The sequence below is a fragment of the Scylla paramamosain genome, unplaced genomic scaffold, assembly GCF_035594125.1.
Source record: "Scylla paramamosain isolate STU-SP2022 unplaced genomic scaffold, ASM3559412v1 Contig130, whole genome shotgun sequence".
NCBI classification, from domain to species: Eukaryota; Metazoa; Arthropoda; class Malacostraca; order Decapoda; family Portunidae; genus Scylla; species Scylla paramamosain.
Window position 1 is genome coordinate 87,501 of NW_026973795.1, and position 12,500 is coordinate 100,000.

The window sequence follows — 12,500 nt, forward strand, 5'->3', positions numbered from 1 at the left end:
TTCCCTTCACCTTTCCTCCCTTGCCGCGTCCAGACATGATAATGGATGTTGTGGTAGTAGTAGTAGTAGTAGTAGTTGTTGTTGTTGGTGATAAATGAGGAGCGCGAGTACTCTAACCTCGTCGGTAGCTCTGCGAGCAAGTAGTGAATTTTGGGAAAAACGGCTATATATACGCGAGATCAGATCGGCCCAGAGCGCGTCTGGACCAATCAGGACGCTCGCTGAGGTGGCGACTCCTGATCCTGAGTAGGCACGCTAATATATATACCACTTTTCAACTGAGAAAACGCACACACACAGAGACCACTCAGCCGCCGTGGAGTACAGACGTCTTGCACCGCACTCCTGTCGTCCGCCCAGCTGTTCTTGTCCGTAGGACAAGAACAATCCTCGGCCAGTCCTCTTGCTGTTCGCACTCGGCTGAGAGCATTGCTTTCAGCCAATCAGCGACCGGCCGCCCGCCCCACTTTCAGCCTTGTGCGGCTCACTAGGCAACTAGACCTCGTGGAGTGAAGACTACACACATCTCTTCCACTTGACTCAGTGCGTGACTGAGTGCGGGAGAGGCAGGGTTCATCTCTGCAGTGCTCAGGCTTCACTTGGGCACATCGCTGCGCCTCTGCGACCCTGATATCCAGGTTTCCTTCCTCCTCCACCAAGAAACACTCCACGACCCCCAGTGCTCCGGATTTATTCCTTCAGCGACCTGGACTCAAACTCCAGTGCACAGTGTTTGCTCTTCAGCGGTCTTTCGCTTCAGTGTTCCCCAGTGTACCAACAGTGTTCCCCAGTGTTGTGCTCCCTCCATAGAATGCCCCAGCATCCAGGACATTCCATACAGTGCGGGTGTATTGTTTTGCATGGATAAACTGTAGTGAAGTGTTTGCGAAGTGAGCGAGTGTCTGTGTAGTGAAGTGAAGTGTGCCCCCAGTGCAGTGTTCTCCCGAGTGTGCGTATGCAGGGTTAAGCTTCGACTCCGGTCAGGCGCTGGACGGGTGACCGCCCGCTCCCCCCAGTGCCTAGGATTAGCCCCAACAGTGTGTGTGTTAGTGCTGTGCAGCAAGACCTTGGTGAAGTATTAGTGTTGTGTGCCCAGTGCAGTGCTTCTTACGCAGCTCCGGCTGCGTTAGTGCACACCAAGTGTGCAGTGCTGTGCCCCGGCGTAAGGAATCCTCGCCACGGGGCATGGGTGACCAGCCCGTTTTTAGGCGGCTGCTGCGCAGGCTCTGACCGGCATCATGGGCCGAGTCAGAATAAAACACCCCAACCCCAGAGACATTGGGGTGCGCCGGCGCCTCCTCGCCCTCCTGGCCCCGACCATCAAGGTTACTAGGCTTATACCGGCCAGTGACGCTGTGGTGGTTCTCACACCCACAGACAAGGACGCCGATGCTATCTTCCAGGATGGCATGCCTGCTCGACTGTCTGGTGATGGATTCACCCCCCTGTTGCCCCCTGAGCTCCGAGCACAGCGCACGGTGATCTGCTCAGGACTGGACGAACTTATATATGAGCACACGGCGGAGGAAATCGCCGACGAAGTAGGAAGCCAGCATGATTGGGCCGCCGTGGAGGGTGTTTTCAAGTTCCCTCGCTCACCCACCATGAAGATAACCTTCACGCGTGCAGATATGGCCACGAAGGCTCTGACAGAAGGCTTGCACCTTTTTTGTATCCACGTGCCAGGGCACCAGTTGCGGCAGGAGACATACACACCTCTCCTGACCTGTAATAGGTGCAACGCCGTGGAAGAACACCACACCAGGAGCTGCCCCCACCCAGCGGATTACGTCCGGTGTTCTGAGTGCGGCAGCCGGGAACACACCTTCAGGAACTGTTCTGCCACAACAAAATCATGCCTCAACTGCGGAGGGGACCACAGCGCCAGAGCCATGCGGTGTCCCACCCGCAAGGAGGCCCTGAAGAAGAAGGAGGAGGCGATGCGCCAGGCTCGCACCAAGCCAGGCGTATCATTCGCTCAGACGACGTCTGCCTCGCTCCCGGCCACACCCCAACCCCCCAACCTTGGACCTATCGACCCCACCAAGTCGCTGACCGGATTGATGTGCTTGCTTCACGCACATCTTTCCAATGTGGCCTCTCCAGGGTGCTTCCAACAGACTCTCTCAGCGAGTCTTGCCGAGAATGGTCTGCCCAACGTGAAGCTTCCTCCACCGCCACCTCTTCAAGCTCCGGATGCCTTCGCCAGGGCTGTCTCCCTTGCGACCTCCCTGGCCGCTCCCACAGCACCTCCAGTCTCCACACCTTCCACCACCGCCCAAGGCGCCACAGAAGACTCCGCTTCCGCTGCCTCCTCAGCCTCAGAGGACTCTGAGGACGAGGACGACCAGCAAAACGACGTCGAGGTCATCAGGTTTGGCTTCATGGCCAAGACAGATAAGAGGAAGACCCCCAACACCCGGAGGGAGTTCAACCATGCTCTCCGTCATGGGGCACTGGTACTCTGCCACACTGGGCCTTCAGGAGCGGAGGAAGCGGTCTTAGACCACGTGAAGGAGAACCTAGACTCCCTCACGGACTGGACCATCTACTCCACCGAAGACCACGAACGCGCAAAGAAGGCTCCCCGGCAAATTGTGGCGGACTTACTCCCCGGTAGGCTGTCTGTAACACGCGAATAATGCCCCGTCTCCGAGTAATCCAGCACAATGTACTCCATTGGGACACACGTAAGTTTGACCTTACTAACACATATAGACAATTTGACCCTGACGTTGTTCTCATCAACAGCCACGGACTGCGCGACGAGACTAGACTTAAGATCCCTGGATTTAGGATATACCAACAGAACGTCAGTAACGAAATAAATGACGGAGTGGCAATTGCTATAAAGTCTCACACACGACACAAAGTCCATGGCGACTTTTTGTCGGAGACGTTAGCTATCGAAATTGAAACAATAGACGGACCCCTCCTTATTGCCACCAGCTACCTCCCTCCCCGCAGACCTTACCTTCCCCATCCTGACTTCCTCCGACTCCTCCGCAGACAGACACCTGTTTTCCTTGTCGGGGACTTGAACGCCCGACATCCCTATTTAGGATACACTACTTCCAACCAGGTAGGGAGAGACATAGTAGACTATCTTCGACGACAGACTGCACTCCATATCGGCCCTTTCTTTCCCACCTACTTTGATTTTCGGACTGCCTCAACTCCTGACATAGCTCTAACTAACAGGGTGAATTTTCTTCATTACTCCTTCACGCCTGGACCTCTGACGACTAGTGACCACATACCTACTATCCTCGATATTTCCACCTCCCCGCTCCTCATCCCTAGTGTCAGGAGGTATAACTATAAAAGAGTAAACTGGGACGCGTTTTCTGAGGACGACGCCCTACAGATGACAGACCTACCAGACGTGACCTACGGCACCCTGGAGGACATTGACGCAGCACTAGAGACATGGATGACCACAGTCAAGACCACTGCTGACAGACACATACCCCTGACCTCCCACAAAATTAGGTCCGCCCCAAGACCCTCCCGAACGACGCAGCTGCTGCGGATTCAATTCCAGGCGCTACGTGACAGAGCGAGCCAGAGAGGCTGGACTTACGATGAGTACAGGCAGTACAGACATGTTAAAGCTATACTGCACGACTCGCGACAAACAGAAGCTAGGACGCACTGGGGGAGGAAGTTGGCAAGCTTAGCTGCCAACCACCGTGATCCCAGGAAGTTTTGGAGAGAAATCAAGTGTCTCTCAGGTAGAACGACAGGACCAGACGCGTACCTAATAGACATTACAGGTGACAAGAAGTTCACGAACGAGGAAAAAGAACACCTTTTCACGTCCATTTGGGACCGTGTGTACAGAGAGGACTACGACGACGACTTTGACGACAATGACCATGTGCTGGATTACATGGCACATGCCGTGTACAGAACCTACCCGTTCGACTCTGCTGATCCTGCCCGTCTCACAGGTACCTCCCCACTGGACTGTTTTATTTCCGCTCAGGAGATGGCTGCCGCGATCAAATGTGGCAAGCCGACTAGCCCTGGCGGCAGCAAGATAAACAAGACTATACTCTCTTATCTTCCAGCTTCGGCGCTAGCCAGATTAAGGGCAATCTTCAATGCGGCGCTCTCAGCAGGATATTTCCCGGACGGATTCAAGCAGGCGGAGATGAGGATGATTCCTAAGGCCGGCAAGACTCCGACTCGTCCGGAGAACTACCGCCCCATCTCCCTGCTGGAGGTACCGGGGAAGCTGCTGGAGAGGGTTGTCTCCGCTCGGCTGCGCACCTATCTGGAGACGGGAAACCATCTACACCCAGCGCAGTATGGTTTCCGGAGCGGCAGGGGCACTGTCCATGCCATCGCTCTGGCAACCGAGACCATCGCCATACACCAGGCCAATAGGTACCGCTGTAACTTGGTGCTGCGGGACGTGAGTAAGGCGTTTGACCGTGTCTGGCACCTTGGGCTGAAGTACAAGCTCCTTCACCTGGGGCTGCCTGCACCGGTTGAGCGCCTTCTCTGTGACTTCCTGGACGACAGGACGGCGAGGGTGAGGGTAGGGGGCCACCTCGGTCCAGCTTTTCCCCTCGCCACAGGAGTTCCGCAGGGCAGTGTGCTGTCGCCCACCCTGTACAGCATTTATACCAGCGATTGTCCAGCCTCAGAGGCTGGTATCAATTTACTGTATGCTGACGATGTCTCCCAGATTATTTTCCACCCAGGTCGCTCCAGCTTGATGACGAACGCCCGCACTGCCAGAGAGATCGCCCGCATCAATGCCTTCGAGAGGGAGTGGAGGATCAGGACAAACCTGGCCAAGTTTAAGGTCGTCCCCCTCGCCACAAAGACCCCCGCCCCACTGCTAGTGGATGGGGATGAGGTTGAGTTTAGCCCCAGGGGCACCCTCCTGGGGCTCTCCATATCCACAACTGGGTACACTTCACACGTGTCCCAGAGAGTGGCAAAAGCGAAGTCGGCCCTCACCAGGCTGTACCGCTTCAGGGATCTGACCACTGGTCTCAAGCTCCACCTAATAAAGGCTTTGATTTTGCCCATTCTAACTTATCCACCTATTCCCTTGCATGCTCTCTCTAAAACAGCCATCAGCAAGCTTCAGCGGGTCCAGAACAACGCCCTGAGGTTCGCCTTCGGCACCAGATGGGACGACTTTGTCACCTCGGCTGCTCTTCACGAAGCCGCATCCCTCCCAGCCCTGAACGTCCGCCTTCACGATATGGCCGCCAGGGTTTGGGAACAGATGGATGCCGAGGAATGGGATCAGTTCCAGGCGCTGAGGACACAGCACGACGAGGCTCTACCCCGGGAACACGCCGGGTTCCCCAGGAGTCTTCGCCGAGTGCAAGACCCGCCTCCCGAACCCCGATACAGGTGAATGTTATATTTCCGTAACTCATTCCCCTATTAAATTCACAATCTACCTGTATCACTACTAGAAATTAGTCACTCTCCCCCCAAGCACTCTTTTACTGCTAGATAATTTGTCCGCAGATCACGCCATTATCATCACCGACTGCTGACTGAGAGAGAGCGAGCATCTGTCCTTCTCCTTCTGAGAGTAGAGGTACCGTGACGACAGTGGTGGACTGCAGCTAGCCACTAAGAGATCTGCCAGGCCTGATGACGCCCCCGGCGACACCGACGGCATACCCAGTGGTGGTTCCAGCATCGCGAACTTCCCCTCGCCCCCCCGCGCCCCGAGTCGCCGAGGGACCGGCCGACGTCCTGGCGAGGGGTAATCGTCCTCCGGGGTAGCCTGCTCAGCCCCCGGCAGCGGGACCGAGTTCGGGAAACGCACAGCTGAGGGGTTGGCTGGGGCTGACGGCGCCGCAGGCGTCGCCGAAGGCCTCCCCTTTGAACTCCCCCCCGAACCACCGACAGCGACTCCTAGAACCTCCGACATCGACCCGCGCCCAAGACACCTGCCCACCACCCTCTCCCCCGTCGCAGGACTCCCGAAATAATCGAGTGTATCGTTACAGTGCACAGTGAACATCCACGCGTGTTCTGTGACTCTCATGTTTATTTTGTACGTGATATTGTGACGATTTTTGCTCCCTCGTGTCTTATTTCTTCTTAAGCATTATGTACTCCTTAACGTTTCTACTGTGTCCCTCTGCATTTGACTCTCATGTTTATTTTGTACAAGCTATTGTGACAATTTTTGCTCCCTCGTGTCTTATTTCTTCTTAAGCATTATGTACTCCTTAACGGTTCTACTGTGTCCCTCTGCATTCTTTTTTCCTCCTCTCGATGTTTCCTCCCTTCTACCTTCGTCCCCCTAACTTCACCTCTCTTAAGCTAGTGCATCTCTCTTACCATCCTCTTCTTGCACCGCCTTCTCCAAACAATCTACTTTATGTGTGTCTTCTAGTTGCCCTTTACGACTCACCTGCTAACTCAGGTTTCCACCAAGAACTCATGTTCTGTAAATATTTTATGTCATTGCAACGTACTTGTAAATGTTATGTAAATATTATATGTAACCCTCCCCCACTCTATTCTATCTCACAGCAGTGCGGGTGGTTTTCCTCCGGGGACTCCGGTTTCCACCCTACAAATCGCTCTTGTACTGCCCTGTGACACTCATTACTTTACAGTAGCAAGCCTGACCGCCCGGCAACTTTTTTTCTCCCACTGTACTTCTATTTCTCCTCACTTTTTCTTCCCTGTGTACCAGTCTTGGTACACACACTGCCCCTTCTTGTAACACCCCCCTTTTTCTAAATAAAAACTTGAAACTTGAAACTTGAAAACGCACACTCGTTCTCACAGCAGTACGGCGACACTATGCCTCCCAAAGCATCAGGAAAGGCTGCCAAGAAAGCTGGCAAGGCACAGAAGGCCATTGCCAAGGGCGACAAGAAGAAGAAGCGCAGGAGGAAGGAGAGCTACTCCATCTACATCTACAAGGTGCTCAAGCAAGTCCACCCAGACACTGGCGTGTCCTCCAAGGCCATGTCAATCATGAACTCGTTCGTGAATGACATTTTCGAGCGCATCGCTGCCGAGGCATCCCGCCTGGCACACTATAACAAGCGCTCCACCATCACCAGCCGGGAAATCCAGACCGCTGTCCGTCTTCTTCTGCCTGGTGAACTGGCAAAACACGCTGTTTCTGAAGGCACCAAGGCTGTTACCAAGTATACCTCCTCCAAGTAAACAGGCGGCCAGTATACTGCTGCCAGTATAAAATAATACCCGGCTCCATTGGAGCCACACTTGAAAAGGAAAAAAGATACGATATAGACAAATGCATTATTATTATAATTATTGTTATTATTATTAATATTATTATTATTATTATTTTTATTATTATTATTATTATTATTATTATTATTATTATTATTATTATTATCATTATTAATAATATTAATATTGTTGTTTTTATTATGATTATTATTATAATAATTATTGTATCATTATTATTATTATTATTATTATTATTATTATTATTATTATTATTATTATTATTATGCTTATTATTATCGTGATTATTATTCTGTGGAGATAAAGAAAAGATAAAAAAAAAATAGAGATAAAGAAAGATAAAAATTCTCCCAAGTGAAAGAGATATGGCCATGGAAGAGGGAATAATAATAATAATATAAAAAAAAAAAAAGGGGGGAAGGATATTGAGTTGAAAGTCGATACCTGATACTGAAAGATGGAAAATAAATATTTTCTTCCACAAAACCAAACAGATTGTCTATGAAAATTCTTTAATGAAAGAGATGTTTGGCCCTAAAAAGGGCCTAGATATTGCTGTTATGAAGATCATTCGTGGATGACTTCTTAGGCACGCTCGCCACGGATGCGACGAGCCAGTTGGATGTCCTTTGGCATGATAGTCACGCGCTTGGCATGGATGGCGCACAGGTTGGTATCCTCAAACAGACCCACGAGGTAAGCCTCGGAAGCTTCCTGGAGAGCCATGACAGCAGAGGACTGGAAGCGGAGGTCAGTCTTGAAATCCTGAGCAATTTCACGCACCAGGCGCTGGAAAGGCAGTTTCCTGATAAGCAGCTCAGTGCTCTTCTGATAACGGCGGATCTCACGGAGAGCAACGGTTCCAGGCCTGTAACGGTGGGGTTTCTTGACACCTCCAGTGGCTGGAGCAGACTTGCGAGCTGCCTTTGTAGCAAGCTGCTTGCGGGGCGCCTTGCCACCAGTGGACTTGCGAGCCGTTTGCTTGGTACGTGCCATAGTTGTGGTAACAACAACTCACAACGAACACTCAGCTGAGTCTGCCCGCGCTTCCCACAAAATCCCTTTATATATGAATCGGGTGGGCCCGACGACTCCAACCCTGCCTTGTGATTGGTCAGAAACGTCCAGTGAGGCTCATCGCCCACGCAGTCACCGCATGAAAGATGTGATCATTATTGTTAGTCTAATTCATTTTGTTCTTATTCTTATTCTTATTCTTATTCTTTCTTCCCTCATTCATAACAAATCTTGGAAAATATACAGCAGAACTGACATGTCATTTAAAATTCTAAGACAATTAGCAAGAAAGTTGTGATATTCTTATTTTTTTCATTCTTTTTATTCTATTTTTTTCTTATTCTTGTCATAATTAATATTGTTATCTTTATTATTTTCATTTTTTTTTATTATTCTTCCTTATCTTATTCTTATTTATCCTACTTTTAGAGAGATGAGGCTTGTGCGGTCACCCATCCAAGTTCTGCCCGGACCCCCTGCTTAACCTTGCTGATCCCGCCGTCAGCTGATTGGTCAAGAGCGGAGAACAAGGTGTTGGGAGGGCTTATTTCTCTTATTCTTATTCTTTCCTGTATTGTTGTTGCATTGTTGTGCTGAAAATGTTGGAAAATATGCACTAAAATTAACCCTTCATTCATAATTCTACGACAATTAGCAAGAGAGATATATTATTACTTTTTTCCCTTATTTTTGTTCTTTTTATTCTTAATCTTCTTTTTTTTATTATAGTTGTTATTGTTATTTTATTATTTTCGTTTTTCGTTCATTCTCCTCATTCTTATTGCTATTTTTTTCTATTCTCAGAGAGATGAGGCTTTTGTGGTCACCCATCCAAGTTCTTCCCGGACCCCCTGCTTAACTGCGCTGATCCCGCCGTTAGCTAATTGGCCAAGACCGGAGAACTAGGTGTTGGGAGGCCTTCTTTCTATTATTCTTATTCTTTCTTCCCCCATTCATATCGTTGTATTGGAAATGTTGGAAAATATACAAAAGAATTCACCCTTCTATGACAATTAGGAAGAAAGACATGGGATGCTTTCTTTCTTTTTTTTTATATTCCTTTATTGTAATTTTTCTTATTCTTGTTATAATAATTCTTACTGTTATCTTTATTACTTAAAATTTTCGTTCATTCTCCCTATTCTTATTCTTATTTTTTTTATTTATTTATTTTTTTTCAGACAGATGAGGCTTGTGTAGTCACCCATCCAAGTATTGCCCGAAACCCCTGCGTAATCTCGACGATTTCATTTGACAATACCTATTTACTTATTTATTTATTATTATATTTATTAAAAAAAAAAAAGAAGAAAAGAAGATGAAGAATAAGGTATGTAATCGAAATACTCTCTCTATACTGTAGCAATAGTTTAGCTGGATGTACTTGTATTGTGTCAAAAATACTTGCAATATCTGCAATTGTAACCTGCAGTGTCGGCATAATGCATAATTAAGCAATGAAAAGAAAAATTAATAAAAGAATAAATGAAAAAAAGAAAGAAAAAAAGATACAATTAACAATTAAATATATTAGCTACCCCTCTACGTTTCTTTATCACTGCAGAAAAATGGAAACATTTTAACGTAGACTTGTCAAAATTCAACTGAAATTAAGGGTTAAATAAGGATTGTCACCCCTTCCCCAGAGGATATTCATTGTCTTTTAATATATATATATATATATATATATATATATATATATATATATATATATATATATATATATATATATATATATATATATATATATATATATATATATATATATATATATATATATATATATATATATATATATTCTTTTTATTTAAAGTCTTATTTAGAGAGAGAGAGAGAGAGAGAGAGAGGTAACGTCCTTGAGGATAGCAGCTCGTCTACGCTCCGCTCAGTGATCAGCGTTAGAATGTAATTCCTCATTTCTTTAAAAAAAAAAAAAAAAAAAAAAAAAACAGAAACTTTATTTAGGGGGCTTGCTGGAAACAAACTACAATGGAGGAAAGAACAATATGTCTGCTATATGACCCACCCAGTTAAATTTTCAAGAAGCAAACGCAAGTTGGAAAATACGAGGAAGATAAATTTTCATTTATATACGTTTTATGGTAATTTCTGCCACGCCTTCCTCTATTCATCAAACGTCACTGACACTTATTCCCTTTATTTTTTACTTTACAGAATCTTTTGTAGGGCAAGACTCTAGAGGATATGTGCTTTCATAAATTCTATAATGCTTTGCTTATCATAGAGACATAAAAAAAAAAAATAATAATAATAAAAATAAATAAATTAATTAATTTAAAAAATCAAAATAAATAGATATATAAATTAATTAATCAATCAAATAAATTTCTATGCTTCACCTTTATAGCATTCGTATGAATGTCAAAACAAAACAAAAAATATAAATATAAATAATAATATGAAAAAAAAAAATTACTAAATATATGAAAAATAGCATTACTACTACTACTACTACTACTACTACTACTGCTACTACTACTACTATTTTTTTTTTTTTTTTTATGTAGGAAGGACACTGGCCAAGGGCAACAAAAATGTAATAAAAAAAATGCCCACTGAAATGCCAGTCCCATACAGGGGTCAAAGCAGTGGTCAAAAAATGATGAATAAGTGTCTTGAAACCTCCCTCTTGAAGGAATTCAAGTCATAGGAAGGTGGAAATACGGAAGCAGGCAGGGAGTTCCAGAGTTTACCAGAGAAAGGGATGAATGATTGAGAATACTAGTTAACTCTTGCGTTAGAGAAGTGGACAGAATAGAGGTGAGAGAAAGAAGAAAGTCTTGTGCAGCGAGGCCACGGAAGGAGGGGAGGCATGCAGTTAGCAAGATCAGAAGAGCAGTTAGCATGAAAATAGCGGTAGAAGACAGCTAGATATGCAACATTGCGGCGGTGAGAGAGAAGCTGAAGACAGTCAGTTAGAGGAGAGGAGTTGATGAGACGAAAAGCTTTTGATTCCACCCTGTCTAGAAAAGCAGTATGAGTGGAACCCCCCTCAGACATGTGAAGCATACTCCATACATGGACGGATAAGGCCCTTGTACAGAGTTAGCAGCTGGGGGGGTGAGAAAAACTGGCGGAGACGTCTCAGAACACCTAACTTCATAAAAGCTGTTTTAGCTAGAGATGAGATGTGAAGTTTCCAGTTCAGATTATAAGTAAAGGACAGACCGAGGATGTTCAATGTAGAAGAGGGGGACAGTTGAGTGTCATTGAAGAAGAGGGGATAGTTGTCTGGAAGGTTGTGTCGAGTTGATAGATGGAGGAATTGATTTTTTGAGGCATTGAACAATATCAAGTTTGTTCTGCCCCAATGAGAAATTTTAGAAAGATCAGAAGTCAGGCGTTCTGTGGCTTCCCTGCGTGATATGTTTACCTCCTGAAGGGTTGGACGTCTATGAAAAGACGTGGAAAAGTGCAGGGTGGTATCTTCAGCGTAGGAGTGGATAGGACAAGAAGTTTGGTTTAGAAGATCATTAATGAATAATAAGAAGAGAGTGGGTGACAGGACAGAACCCTGAGGAACACCACTGTTAATTGATTTAGGAGAAGAACAGTGACCGTCTACCACAGCAGCAATAGAACGGTCAAAAAGGAAACTTGAGATGAAGTAAACAGAGAGAAGGATAGAAACCGTAGGAGGGTAGTTTGGAAATCAAAGCTTTGTGCCAGACTCTATCAAAAGCTTTTGATAATTATGTCCAAGGCAACAGCAAAAGTTTCACCAAAATCTCTAAAAGAGGATGACCAAGACTCAGTAAGGAAAGCCAGAAGATCACCAGTAGAGCGGCCTTGACGGAACCCATACTGGCGATCAGATAGAAGGTTGTGGAGTGATAGATGTTTAAGAATCTTCCTGTTGAAGATAGATTCAAAAACTTTAGATAGGCAGGAAATTAAAGCAATAGGATGGTAGTTTGAGGGATTAGAACGGTCACCCTTTTTAGGAACAGGTTGAATGTAAGTAAACTTCCAGCAAGAAGGAAAGGTAGTGTTGACAGACAGAGCTGAAAGAATTTGAATAGGCAAGGTGCAAGCATGGAGGCATTGTTTCGGAGAACAATAGGAGGGACCCCATCCGGTCCATAAGCCTTCCGAGGGTTTAGGCCAGCGAGGGCATGGAAAACATCATTGCGAAGAATTTTAATAGGTGGCATGAAGTTGTCAGAGGGTGGAGGAGAGGGAGGAACAAGCCCAGAATCGTCCAATGTAGAATTTTTAGCAAAGGTTTGAGCAAAGATTTCAGC